This window comes from Parasteatoda tepidariorum, chromosome X1 (genome assembly GCF_043381705.1).
Source record: "Parasteatoda tepidariorum isolate YZ-2023 chromosome X1, CAS_Ptep_4.0, whole genome shotgun sequence".
In the NCBI taxonomy this organism is placed as follows: Eukaryota; Metazoa; Arthropoda; class Arachnida; order Araneae; family Theridiidae; genus Parasteatoda; species Parasteatoda tepidariorum.
This window is the reverse complement of record NC_092214.1, coordinates 11,121,014-11,136,446: the sequence shown is the minus strand read 5'-3', so window position 1 is coordinate 11,136,446 and position 15,433 is coordinate 11,121,014. Positions and strand designations below refer to the sequence as shown.

The 15,433-nt window shown below is 30.0% G+C and overlaps 1 protein-coding gene across 1 annotated transcript in view; it reads right to left on the bottom strand.

Moving 5' to 3' along the window:
• The window catches only part of LOC107439885 (uncharacterized), a gene marked incomplete in the record, with an annotated part of 56,567 nt that extends 51,446 nt beyond the window's left edge, over positions 1 to 5,121 (bottom strand). The window contains 1 exon segment of the mRNA XM_071187573.1: positions 5,022 to 5,121.
• Between the last annotated feature and the right edge of the window lie 10,312 nt (positions 5,122 to 15,433).

The following is a 15,433-nucleotide window of genomic DNA, read 5'->3' as shown; positions in this document are numbered from 1 at the left end:
TATATTATATTATATATATTTTATATATAGATAGATTCAATAAAACTATGTTAATTAACAAAAAAAGCAAAAACACTGTTATATTAAAATGCCTTTAAAAATTCTGAATGGAGATTTTCCTTAAAAAAAAATCAGTTCATTTGAATCATAATTTAAATCGTGATTCAAATACAGGAAGCCAGCCAGCTTGGTTAAAACTTTTCATAAAATGTAATGCAACGTGCTATTCATATATTCTATTTCCCACTCTTGAAATTTGAAAAATAAATTATAATTATTAATGGATTTTTATACGTTATAAGGACATTTATGAGGTATGAGTAATCTACATTTAAATTGTAGTTTTATTTAATCAGAAACACAATCTAGTTTAACACAGTAGTAAACAGAAAACTGACACATGACTTATTATCAAGAAAAAGTTGTCAAGTTGTGCAAATTTTTAATTGTAATTTTGGATCTGTATAATTTTTTTAATTTTGAGTCTTTAAAAGCTAAATACGCAATGACTAAAAAAATGCTTTTTTAGAATAAGTAATTATCTTTATTAATACTGAAACATTAAAAAAAGTCAGTTTAAAAAAGGAATTGATGGCAAGATACAAATATTGTACTCCATAAGATGATCCTCTTTAATTTTGAAAGATGAAAAATGCTTTGAAAGAAGGGAAGAAATTGCATTAAAGCTAGAAGAAATTAGAAGTTTTGAGACTCCCAATCTAATTTTCACCAAATCCTGGAAAAATGCTATCACAAAATTATTATGAATTTCTAATGACATATAGTCGAACTTCTGTTTAACTTACTTCCATTTTAGCGAATTTCACTTTTTGCGATTTTTTTCGAGGAGCCAAGAACTTTTTTTTAAATTTCTTCTTCCAAATAGCGCAGTCAATTTTCTATTTAACCAACTTTTCTTTGAGAACCACTTTTTCCTTATTTCCCAAAAAATTCACAACATTTCAAACTTGTTAACCCCTTTTATGAGGGAAATAACCTTGGTTGGTGATTTTCGAAGCCACTTGACCTTTAGCTAAAGCAGTAAAATCTCTTTCCTTTTTGGTTAGCATTTTAAACGAAAAACTCAATCAAAATTAACGGATTTTATCCGTAGCAATTAAACTTAAGAACTCATGTTGTAATGTATGTTTAAAATTACTTTTATAATAAATGCAACTATAATTTTATACATAAATTTAACTTTTTTTAGTTGAAATTGTATATAGTGTGATAGTGTAACACTGGATAATGTTTTGTTCTATCATTGTCAGTCAGAAGCTGAGATATTGCCACACAACAATTCAGGAAATTGTCACAGTAAATAATAAACTGCCTTATTTCAAGTATGAAATCACACTGCAAGACCTGTATATCTTTAAGAAGGGACCATACCCTCAATTAACCCTTTTTTTTATATTCTGCAACAGCTGTTTCGTACCTTCCGAGTCCAACGTGTGTTACGCACGATCATGCGTGTGTATTACAATTTTTGAATAGTTATTTGTTTTGTATTGTATCAATGTATGTACATATCAAATTTCATTGAAATTAGTCCCGTAGTTCTAGACATAATCAACCAAGTCTGCAAATTCTCTTAATTTCTTATACTAGTGTAATTATCATCAATTAAATAAATCACAAGTGGACTCTTCTTTAAAACTGGCTGTTAAGAAAACAACCTTTTTCTGAAAGAAATAATAAAAAGGTAGTGTTTCTAAGGAATGGTGGCTTATTTTTAGAAAAAGGGCAATGAGAGCTCATTTATAGGGATCAAAGGGCAGACGGGTTGGGCTACCCTTCGAAAAACACTTAGGCAGAACACTGTCATACTTAGGCTCAAAAACGTTTAAATGTAAAAAATTAAATTTGAAGTTATAATTTAGATTATTGTCACAATATCCATTTGAGAAAAATTCTTTTCCCTTACAAATACGAATATTACTTTCATTAATCAGCGAATTCATTTCTTTTTTTAGCCTATGAAACCTTTCTTTTCAGTAGTCAAAGTCAAACAAATTTTTCTAATTCCACAGACCTGATTTACTATAATCAACTAAAATTACACTGGTGTAAGAAATTAAAAGAATTTGCAGACTTGTTCTCCACAACTACTGGACCGATTTTTATGAAATTTGATATGTACATACAATACGAAATAAATAACTATTCAACAATTGTAATACACACGCGTGATCATGGGTAACATTCGTTGGAGTCGGAAGGTATGAAACAGCGGTTGCAGAATAAAAAAAAATGGTTTAATAGGGGGTATGATTCCTTCTTATACAGGACTTGCAGCGTAATTTCATATTTGAAATAAGGCAGTTTATCATTTCCTGTGGCAATTTCATACCTTCCCACTCTAACGAGTGTTAAGCACGATCATGAGTGCGTATTGCAATTGTTAAATGATTATTTGTTTTGTACTGTATCAATGTATGTACATATAAAATTTCATTAAAATCGGTCCAGTAGTTCTAGAGATAATCGATCCAGTCTGCAAATTCTCTTAATTTCTTACACCAGTGTAGTTCAGATGAGAAAAATAAAATGAAATACAAGTTTAAAAAGAAAGGTTTTAAACGGTAAATTTAATTCTCAAGTTTCACTTATAACTCTTATTTAAAATCGACAGTTTTTTTCATTTAGTTCTGATCAATGCAGAAAAGCCCCCACGAAGAGGTCTCCCATGCTGCTATTAAAAATACCTCTTTATTGGTTTAATGTAACTAATTCAGTAATTAAGGTGTAATGTAAATAATTTAGAAAATAAGTAACATTCCTTAGGTATGAAAGAAAAATAAATAATTTGAAATGAGTAACAAGAACTTCAGTTAAAAAAATTCAGGAATTTCAAAACCATTTTACTCTTCCATGAATTTCTTAACTTACAAGGAGATGGCACCTAGAGAGAAAAAATCCTAAAATATTCCCTTGTAAAAATAATAATATGTTTATTTAATCTAATATTAGCCATATTATTTTGTAATTTAAATCATTTACATTTTTGCGTCATTTAAAACTAAATTTAATTTTTATTTCATTTTAAAGTACAAAATAAGAAATTTGAACAAAATTGGTCGATTAGTTTTTGAGCTATAAAATTTAAAAACTGTTTTGTGGTTAAAAAGTTAAAGCAGTTATAACAGTTTGTGTGTTAACACAGTTATATAATAATTATGTATTAATATAGTTAAAACAGTTTACTTCTAGAGTCGGCTCGTGTTTAACCACTTTTTATTAGAATGAAACATCTAGATAATTTTCAATATGCTTTTCCAAATTTCAAAGAGATAGTTGTTACAAATATTCCAATAAAGAATTTATGTGTGTCTTAAATATCAAGATACAGAAAGGTGTTTTTCCATTTAAAAAGAAAAGCCTTAACAAACAAATCAACAAAAATAGAAGAATAATTTCGAAATAATAAACATGCAGAAAAATTTCGGACTGTTGCGTAAAACATTTTTTTTTATTCTGAATTATTTTTTTTTTTGTTACACTTAGTCAATGAAGCTGTTGATACAGCTCGATATAAGGTGATGTTCCTCGTGTCCGTTTCTCTGTGAATGTCATCGGGTAAAAAACGTGCATTTCAACATGAGTGCACAAAGATACTGTAAATATTAACTCATGTTTAAAAAAAAATTTACCCTAATATTAACAAAACAATGGTTTACTTTAAAAAGAAATTAGGAACTAAAAAAATGGAAATAATTTTTTCATAGTATTAATCGACACATAAAAATACCCTATGAGATTATGATTGCTTAAGAGCTTGACTAATATTAACAATGCTTTACTTTAATAAGAATTTAGGAACTAAAAGATAAAATGATAATATTTCTTTTTCTACAGTATTAATCCATACATAAAAATACCCTACGACATTAAGATTGCTTAACTAAAAGAAAAAATGGTAATATATATTTTTCTATAGTATTAATCTATACATAAAAATACCCCGCGAGATTATGATTAATTACGAGCTTGACTAATATTAATAATGCTTTACTTTAATAAAAATTCAGGAACTAAAAGAAAAAATGGTAATATATATTTGTCTATAGTATTAATCTATACATAAAAATACCCCTTAAAATACTACTTGATGGGTGAATATGCTTTGCAAATAAGATGCTTCAATTTTCGATAAATAACAAGATAACTGCGACAACCAAATGTAGAATATACACCACACAAAGAAACTGGCAAAAAAAAAGACAAGAATATTGATAAATTTAGTGTATGCTTCAAAGTTTCACGAATTATGAATGCATCATTTGAACCTAATGATTGCTCGCGAGCATGGCGATGCAACAACTCTTTTGATAATCAATTTAAAATTATTTATGTTTCACAAGAGTTTTGACCATAAATTACGATGACCTGGAATTTAGGGGGACATTGGAATCCAAGCTGTATTACATTTATTGAATGATAACATCATAGGAAATACTGCTTTAAATAGAAACTTTTTCCAAATCTAAAGACTAAATTTCGGTCGATACATTAGAATAAATAGTTGACCTTCTAATGGACATTAAAATAACATTGTATCTATAGAATAGCAAACTAGTCGTTATAATGGAAGGGTCGTTAAAATGGGTCGTACTCGTTCTAAAGAGCGGAAGCTGCATAAAAACTATTCCATAATTTGCTTGTTCTTTCCCAAATTTTAAAGGCACTCTTCTACTTTTTTTATATTCCCTAAAATTTACGAATTTTAAAGCATTATAACTATTTTTCAAAATGAGTAAATTTTCTAATTATCATTATTGTTTTATTTAATTTAGGTTCACCGATTTTGGCTCACAGATTTTTACTTCACCCAATGGAATTTTCATGAAACTGTTTTATAAGGACATTTGAAGAAAATATTTTTAATTTTCGTTTTTACATATTTAAGGAATATGTACAAGAAACAGTGTTTTTTTAATCAAATTAAAATAGCTTTTAACATTTTGAAAGCATTATTCTTTGGCAATTTAGTAAAGAAATCCAAAATACTTACAAAAATGTGTAGTCTTCAACTTATGAAGCAAATCTTATCATTGCGGTTCTTTCACAGGTAATGGACTTTGTCTTTCTACCTTTATCTTATCTAAGGTTTCTTGGAGTTCTATTTACTTCACTCTGGAAAATATGAATTCTTTTTACATCTACTGGATTTAAAAGCAACGACTTCCAGAAGTATTTTAATAGCACCAAAATCTATCCAATTGGAAAACACTTGAGAGAAATGTTTTTTGCTTTTTTTTAATTAAAAGATAACTTCAAATCTTCAAATGATTGCAAACTTAGTTACCTAAGGTGAGGATTGATGCTTACTAGGATGCAATTCCATGACTCACTAACACATTTTACCTTTCTTTAAAAGAAAAAGAATGTTTCCTTGATCGAAATATTTTCTTTCATTCCTTACGAATCTTTAAAAGAAAAAGGATGTTTCTTTGATCCAAATATTTTCTTTCTTTCTTTACGAAACTTTAAAAGAAAAATGATGTTTCTTTGATCCAAATATTTTTTCCATTCCTGACAAATCTTTAAAAGAAAAGGGATGTTTCTTTGATCCAAATATTTTCTTTCATTCCTTACGAATCTTTAAAAGAAAAAAAATGCTTCCCTGATCAATTATTTTCTTTCAATCCTTACGAATATGAATAAAAAGACTTATGAAAAAATATGATATTTAAAGCTAAACTTTAAATTTAGGAACTTCGAGATATATGAAACATCTAGATAATTTTCNTTTAGGAACTTCGAGATATCACGTAAGAGATTTTAATAGAACAGGGTTCCCACTGTCTGGAAAATGTATTTAAGTGGTAACAAAAGTGATATATATGTTATCGTGAATGACTGAAATCAAGAGAATGTCGACTTTCACCGGTGAATGTCGACAATAACATTGTCATTGTGGTGAATGTCCGAAATATTTCTTACATCCGATTTGATATTAATATATTCGTTGATATTATTATATTTATTCGATATTTTAATATCTGCTTAGGATAGATTAGGAGAGACATCAGTGTTCGGTGTACCAGTTAAATGCATACTGGGCAGAGGCACTTGACCTTAGCAAAACATTGATGTAGGTCATACCGGTCAAAAGTATTCTGGGGAAATGTATACCGGGCACTTACCTAAACCTAGTATGTATCTCGGACATTTACCAAATCCATTATGTGATTGTCAACTTTCACAGGTGGAAGTCAACAACCACCAATTTCGGTCCTTAAGAGTAACATATATATAGTTGTTCAATAAATATTTAATTTAAAGGAAATATCTATAGATACGAAAAAAAACTCTTAAATAATTTCGTAATTCACAAATGAAAGATAAATTTAAGAATTTTTCAGTAGTCTTGAAAAATCTTAGCTACCACTCACTTATTTTTTCCAGGACGTGGAAACCCAGTGAAATTTAACCGGCAACTATTGAGTTGGCAACTAAGCTTCCGCTGATTTTTTTTAATTTAATGTGCTGGAGCATTTTGCTTTCTTTGCCCATGTCGTTTTGCGCAAATTTTTGCATTAAAGTTAGTTTAATTGCTCTTCTTCGAACCAAACGGGACGATCAAACCAAAGTACTTCTTTGAGTTAATAACTTCCATTTTTAACTTGATATGTCAATCTCGAGTAGTTTTTTCGGCTATGACACTATTTGAGTTCGAGGTATTTAATTTAAAATTACAATAAACTTTACATCATATTGAAATTGTACAAAACCTCAAAAGCATTATAAGAAAAGAGCTAGATATCAATATCTCACATCCACTTTTATGAGCATCATATGATACAAAGATTCCTAATGGAATATAAACCTTTAAATGTGATAAAATAAAATCGGTGATCATTTGCAGTTTACATATATATATATATATATATCCCTGTTATTATTGGTTACAATTAGCCCAAATAATTCATTCGTGAACCAATTATTCCTTCATTAGTTTTATTTACGGGTAGGCTGGTGGCTATAACATTTCACATCCACTCTCCACAAGGGAGGGGATGGACATAACTCCGGATGGTTCCAGATGATCTTACATGGAGCACATCATACAGCAAGAGACATGCGAAAACAATCGCTCCTGGATTATATACTAATAGAAAAGGAGGTGAAAAGGCTCAATCGTCGCATACCTTGCATTAAGGAAACCCTACGCATTAAGGAAAATCATTCACTGCTTCCTAATATGGACGTGAAGGAGGGAAAGATTCTATAATTCTGAATATAATTCTAATTATAATTCAATGGTATGTTTTCAGCCTTGAGTCCCAAAATAGAATATCTCTAGACCTATTCTTTACCAAAGACATTTTATGCAAAGAGTTTTAATGCTTTTATTAATACAAAAGTATTTATAATTTTTGTATTACATCCCCCCCCCCAAAGAAAATTTTTTTGGTGAGCCAAAATAAAAAATTTGGAATACTTTAAATTTTTAAAATTTAGGTTGGTATGACTGTTCCTTTTCCCTACTACAAATAACATTTTATCAATTATGTGTAAAAAAAACAATTATTTACAATGACAAAAATGAAAACATGATAATGCAATTTATCTGTTTAGTCAACAAAACAAAAAGAAAAATGAAACATATTTATATAAGTATTCAACTAAAATTTAAAAAATTTTTTTCACATTAAAATATACATATTTTTATGCTAACGAACTGGACAGCAAGTGTCATTTAATCAGAATTTCAAATTCTGTGTGGTTAAAAGGGTTATTTACTTGATGAAAATCTGTATTCCCCGTTAAAATGGAGGAAAACAGAATTTCGTGAAATACAGTGATATTGAGAGATCCAGATTGGACATACACAAAAATAGTTTATAAAATGTTTCTCACCTCATTGAGAGAGAAAAAAAGTTCAACTTTCATCGCCCTCACATCCAAATGATGTTTAGATAAACATCTCCACACACGATTCGGATCTCTCAAACATATAGGGTTTACTTCTTCCATTAAAGAAAGTTAAAAAAATTTCTTTTCTTTTGGACACTATTCAAGATTTAATTTCAACATTTGTGGGCTGTGATATTTCCTAAGCTTTGATACATGTACTATTTCAAAATTTTGTATACTTAAATTAATCTTTTTATTTATTTTGTAATTAGCCTCTGAAATTATTTGAAGAATTTTATACTGTCCACTAAAAAGAGGTCACAACTTCCTTGTATTAGGATAAGTAAATTCTTCAAACATAACTAATTCAGCAGTTTTAAAGTCTATGTCTAAAAATCCTGCATCATAATAAATTTTGTTTCATTCATGATGTTCTTTAGTTCTTTGAATTGCTATTTTTTTAGCTTCCTCAACAGGTGGATCGATTTCTTCATTTAAGGGATTTTCATAGGGCAGTCTACCATGCATGAGGTATGCAGGTGAAAATTTTGTTACAGAATGGGGAGTTAAGTTATGAGTATTAACTATATTTTTTAACAAAGTAGGCCAGGGAGTTTTAGTAGGTTTTTCATTAATTTTACATTTTAAACCCGCAATTATTGTTTGACCAAGGCGTTCAACCTTGCCATTAGACTGCGGATGATGTGCAGTTGTCAATAATTTTTGAATTTTATTATGTATCAAAAACTTTTTAAAATTAGAAGAAGTAAAGACAGCGTTTCTATCACTTAACAAGGATTTAGGAATTTGATTTTGAAAAATTTGATGTAAGAAATTAGTATAAGTTTCTGAGCTAATGGATTTTGATGCAAAAGCTCAAATGTATCTTGTGAGGTGGTCAATAATTAAAGTTAAATATTTTTTTTTGTTAAATTATAGTAATTTAATCCACCAACCCTATCTATTGCTAGTAAGTCAAAAGATTGATTAACAGGGGGGAAGGATTGTAATAATCCAAATCTTTTTTGTCACGGTTTTTTATTTAGTTGGCACGTATGACAATGTTTACAAAATTTTTTTATATCTGAAGTTATGTTGTTCCAATAATAAACAGGGGTTATTAAGTTAATCATTTTCTGAACTCCTGGATGATTAAATTTATCATGAGCAATTTGCAGAATTTTTAATCTCAACGAAAATGGAACAACTATTTTAGTAAAATTTTTCTTACGTACACATAAAACATTATTGATATCAACAAAATTACCTTGTAAGTTATCTTTCCTTTGAGCTTCAACAATTTCATCCAATTTTAACAAATGTGAAACATGAACATTATTATTGTTACAATTAATTTTGACAAGTGAATGTGTTGCATCTCTCGAAAGCCAATCTGCTTCAAAATTAGTAGAACCTTTTGTGTATTTAATATCATATTCATACATACTTAACAATAATGACCCTCTAAATAATCTACCTTTTAAATTTTTAAAATTTTTTAGCCAAACTAAAGCAGCAAGGTCAGTATGTATGGTAAATTTTTGGCCAAGAAGGTAATGATGGAATTTATTTAAAGAATCAACTATAGCAAGACATTCAAGTTCTGTAATTGCATAGTTTTTATCATAGTCCCTTAAGGAACGAGAATTAAAAGTTACAGGATGCAATACACCACATTCATCTGTCTGTTTTAACGCTGAACCAATTCCAACTAACGATGCATCAACAAAAAGATGACATTCATGATTAGGATTAAAAATTTTCAAAATTGGTTCACAAATAATAGCATTTTTTAAAAGTTCAAAAGATTGTTGACACTTTTCTAACCACACCCATTTTACATCTTTCTTTAACAAGTTATTTAAAGGATGTCGAATACTTGCATAACTATCAATAAATTTATTGTAAACATTTATTGATCCAAGAAATCTTTGCAATGAATCTTATTCTTTCACATTTTTAGGGGGCATTAATTTTTTAATCACTTCAATATTATGGTTATCTGGTGATACAATCCCATTGCTTATTTCATATCCTTAAAATTCTATTCGTTTTTGCAAAAATGAACATTTTGAAAGTTTTAATTTTAAGTTTTCTTGTTTACAAATATCGAAAATCTTCTTAAGATTGGTTAAATGTTCATGAGAATTAGAAAATATAATGATATCATCAAAATAGTTTGTAGCAAATTTAATTTTATGTTTATTTAAAATTCTACGAATTGTACGTTGAAAGATGCTTGGTGCATTTATCCAGCCAAAAGGTAATCTTAAGTATTCAAATAGACCATTGTGAGTAGCGAATGCTAATTTCTCAGTGTCATCGGGATGAATACGAACATGATGATATCCCTGTGATAAATCTATTTTAGAATAATAGCTACTATTAGACAATTTTTCAATTCAAAACTGTATTAAAGGTAGAGGTTCAGAATCTGTTTTTGTAATTTAATTTAATTTCCTAAATTCAACACATAGGCGACTCTTTTTATTTTCATCTTTTTTAAAGACCAAGATGACTGGGGCAGCATAAGGGGATGAACTTTCTTTTATAATGTTATTTTTTAACAATTCCTCTATTTGTAAATCAATTTCCTGTTGTTGTTTTGGGGATGTTTTGTACGAGCTTAGAGATATAGGTAAATCTGAGGTTAACCTGACTCTTTGCGGTTCCATTCTAATTTCTCCTACGTCATGTTTATGTTTTGCAAAAATATCATCATAACTTTTTAAAATTTCTTTTAAGTCCACATTTTCCACTTTGCTCTCATTTTTTATTTTTCGTCGATATTGACCTGATAATGTACGCGTCCATTACCTATATCTATCTTCGAATCATTTGAAATTTTTGGACAGAATTTTGCTGTCTATTGTGCAAAGATAAGTTGTCACTGTTAGAATTAGCAAAGGTGATCAGTCTCTTACCGAATTGAGTAACAACTGGCCCGACACAATCAGTAAACAAGCAAAAATCTTTGCAAGTTTGCAACTCTAATAAAGGATATGGTAAATCAGTATCAATTATAAAAAACTTAGATGAGTTAACAATTTCGCCTATCTTAAGGGGAAACTCACAAATTTTATTAAGTGTTAAATGTCCTTTCGTTTGAGAAACATTTAATTCTTCACATTTTTTAATAGGAATAGTTAATTTCGACGTCAAATCTTTCGGCTTTTTACTTAATGTTGACCCGGTATCAACATTCAAGAATATCTCTTTGTTTACATTCTCATTTTTATTTTGTTTTGGACGTCCCTTTAGGTATTTATTTTCAACAGTATATCCATTTAGGTATTTATTTTCCACAGCATATCCATTTAGGTACTTATTTTTCACTGTATATCCGGATATTATTTAATTGCTATTGATTATTTGTCATATTTTGGACATTTACTTCAACCACATTACTAGGGTTGTTTACACACGAGGAGCCCATGTGAAATTGATTCAAAAGTCCTTTCTTCGAGCAATATTTACATTGATTTATTGGGATCTCCTGTGTTGTATGATATATTTCGGGTTTTGTCACATTCCGAGTTATATTTTTATTTTTAGGACAAGCCGGAGCTTTATGTCCTGGTACATTACACTTAAAGCACTTAATGTCATATTTTGGGTTTTCCATTTTCTTCATATATGGTCCCTTATTATTTTGAAATTTATTTTTATCTAAGTCACTTTCAATTTTTTAATAAATTTTAAGTTTTTGTTTAAATTCAAAAAGATTATTGGCTCCATAAAGAATTGATTTATTATTTGTTTGGTCTGGTATTCCTTGAATTATGTAAGTGATTAGAGCTAAATCATCAATATCACTTTGAGTAGCAATTTCTTTCATTTTAAGGAAATACTCGTGAAGACTTTCATTATATATTTGCTTTCTTTTTTGCAACATTGCATGTATTTCTGTACTATTGCAATTAAGTCCAAATTCTTCAAGCAAGAGATTTTTTAATTTTTCATATGAATTTAAACAAGTTTCACTTCTAATTAAAGTTAATGCATTACCTTTTTAACATCTTTTTGCAAATAAAAATTTTTGCATTTTAGACAGTTTAAATAAATTTGCATGAATTTCAAAATTTTCAAACCAAGAATTAATGTTTTCATGTTTATCTCCTTTAAAAATAGGAGTAACTGCTTCAATATCAGAGAAATTGACTATTAATTTTGTTTCTGGTTCTCTTTTATTTACATCATTATTAGAACTTAGATTATAGGATACCATATCTTTATCAATACTACTTTTAGAATTTAAATTAACTTGTGTAAATTGACTTACACAAGTTTTAATTGGTAAATGTGATTCAAAATCAGTTTCAGTTAGTTTAAATTCAAACTGACTAATTTAATCCGCATCTTCAGAGGGATTTTCCATCACTGTAGAATTTTTCAAAAAATTAAAATCTCATAAGCAAGTTAAAATATGTTTTACAATTTCATTCTTATTTCCCTCACAGGAAATATTATGAATGTCTGTAATTTTGATTAAGTCCGAAAAATTGAAATTATTACAAATTTTTTTAAGTTTATTTGAAAATTCTTCATCATTTGGTTCAAAAGAGAACTCTGAAAAATTTAGTATTTTATTACGATTTAATCTGGATAAATCATTAGGAAATAACAGCTTGAATAATAACTTAATTTTATTTGCCGTCACTAGTTTAATTGACGTTTGAACCCTATTTATTTATTTCAAAAACATTTTGAATGCAAGCTAAGCAACAATATCATATTATAATTTTTAAAAAAAAAACAAGGTAAACATACGAAATGCAGTTCAACCAGTAATACTCTATTGATTAAATCTCATAATAAAAATTTCAGATCACTACTCAAATCTAATGTCAATAAAATATAAATAACCTATTCGCCAACGTCGACCTTCATCAATTTTTCGTTGAAGAGAAAAAAAATATATCATTTCTTTTCAAACGCGCACTTAAAACTTCGTAGTTCTTCATGCATATTCCTGATTCACGCACATAACTGTTGTTTTGAGCTCTAGATACTTTCTTGAGCACTAAGAACTGTAGGGTCATCGGTCAACTCTATGGATGGGGCACACATCAAATGGTTTCCTGGATGTCAAGTTCCCTTCTACATCAGCATTTCTGTAGCAGTGAAGGTACTGGTAGTGGAACAGACGGGGTGTGATTTCATCCTTTAGCACCGATTAGGTGATTTTTTTTTCTTTCCCCGGCGTGTGTGATGGGATGGGGAAAACTTCAACTTAGCAGCCAGTCGGACGATAGGCCTATATTTCAAATGGATAAACACTGGTTTTCTTCAAAAGGTTTCCTCCGTGAAGCAAATATCCTGCCGGCTTGTAATAACAGGGCTACATCCCTGTTATCATTGGTTACAATTAGCTCAAATGATTCAATCGATAACCAATTATTCCTTCATTAGTTTTATTTACGGGTAGGCTGGTGGCTATAACATTTCACATCCACTCTCCACAAGGGAGGGGGTGGACAAAACTCCAGATGGCTCCGGCAGATCTTACTTGAAACACATCATACAGCAAGAGACATGCGAAAGCAATCGCTCCTGGATTATATACTAATAGAATAGGAGGTGAAAAGGCTCTATCGTCGCATACCTTGTAAGCCTACGCATTAAGGAAAATCATTTACTGCTTCTACTGATATCAGTAATATTTTTGCTCACATACTATAAATACTTGGCTGAACAATTTCCATAAGATCGTTTCTCATTTAAATTATAAAAGATTTTTACCAACAAGAGTTGGTAGGTACTTACTTTATTTACGTCGCACTAGAGCTGCACAATGGGCTATTGTCGACTGTCTGAGAAACATCCCTGAGGATGATCAGAAGACGTGCCATCCCAATTTTGATCCTCTGCAGAGGGGATGGATCCGCAATCTAATACAGGGGCTCATGAAATTTAAGGTTCCACAATTTCATGATCAACAGTGTAAATGGGGCAATGTGGTCAGAATTGTGCATGGGCCGCCTTTACTCCACAGACAAGCTGGTAGAGCTTAAACCGTATCTGTTGTTCGGATCTCAGTTCTTCACAACAGTTTAATGCCTTAACAACATACAAATCGGGGCTCATTGATTTGAATAATTAAGTATTAAGTCGTTAAATCAATAATATATTGGATGAAAAAAATTAAAATATTGTGAATATGTTAGGAACAAAATAATTTTTTTATTAAGACAAATGAATTACAGTCTTATTTATGATTAAGTTCACGATGCCCTTGGTGATAACATTATGTTAGGATAATGAAATAATTAAATTTAACCTAAAGAACTTTTGTCAACAAGCTTTAATTAATGCAGTTTACATTTTAAAGGATATGATATTCATTTTAAGGGAGAAGAAAAGAATTGTTTAATTTTACAGGGAAAAAGATTAAACCTTTCCAAAAGCTCATAATTATATTTTCTCCAGAAATAAATACTACAAATACTCATAAATCAATATATATATATATAATAGAATACATAAAAAAATTTAACTTGAATGATTAGACAGAATTAGAAATGATTAGACAGAAAATTTCTCGTAATAAATGTTAAAAAATATATATTATAAATTGTATATATTATACATTATAATAAAAAAAAATATTTCTAAACAAACTCAACTTTCTAGTCTCTAATCCTTTTACGCTAGCAGAAAATGTTCAAGAACAGCAGACAAAAAAAAAAAATATATATATATAGGNCGCTGTCGTGCCACAGGTCCCTGGTTCGATCCTCGGGCCGGGCAAGGTTCACTCAGCCTTTCATCCCTTCAGTGGGTCGATAAATGAGTACCAAGCGTGCTTGGGAACTAAACACTGGGGGTTCCGCGTTCGGCTGACCACCTGACCGGAACATCTGCTCCTGCTACCCAGAGCCCAAGGTCAAGAAAACTGAGATGGGCACAGTAGGCCTTGGCCCTCTATGGGCTGTCGCGCCACTGAGTTTTTATATATATATATATATATATACTTACTTTAAGTATTTCTCCCTACATTCATTCCCCTGACCAGGCCCGTAGCCAGGGGGGCGTCGGGACAAATCCCCCCTCCGAAATTCTGGGATTCACACTTTTTAGTCTTTCTTTGAGCCTCTCAGTAAAAAGAAAAACAAAAACTGTCGAATCAAGCCTTTTCCCAGTACACCACCTTCGCTAGACCTTGCGGCTCATCTTTCCTTCGGTTAGACTCCTCCCCCGAAATCAATTGTTTTTCAGCACATTAATTTATGCAATTTCCGAATCTACGCAGATTTCATTGACATCGAAAACCTCATGGGAGAAATGGAAGTATGGGCATCGAAGTGGAACCTGCGTGAACCCCTTAGTAGACCAGATACGGCACTTTCAGCAATGGAAGAATGCGACAGTATCTTTTCCTAAACATATATTGCTTGTTATTAATATTGGCTACGTTGCCAATCACCACAGCAAATGCAGAAAGAACTTTTTTTACTCTTAAATGCGTAAAAGCAGCAACAAGAAATGCTACTATGCTACTAAAGAAGAAAGGCTAACAGGGCTAACTTTATTAAGCATATTTCGGGATATTCCGGTTTGTCCTAAAAAA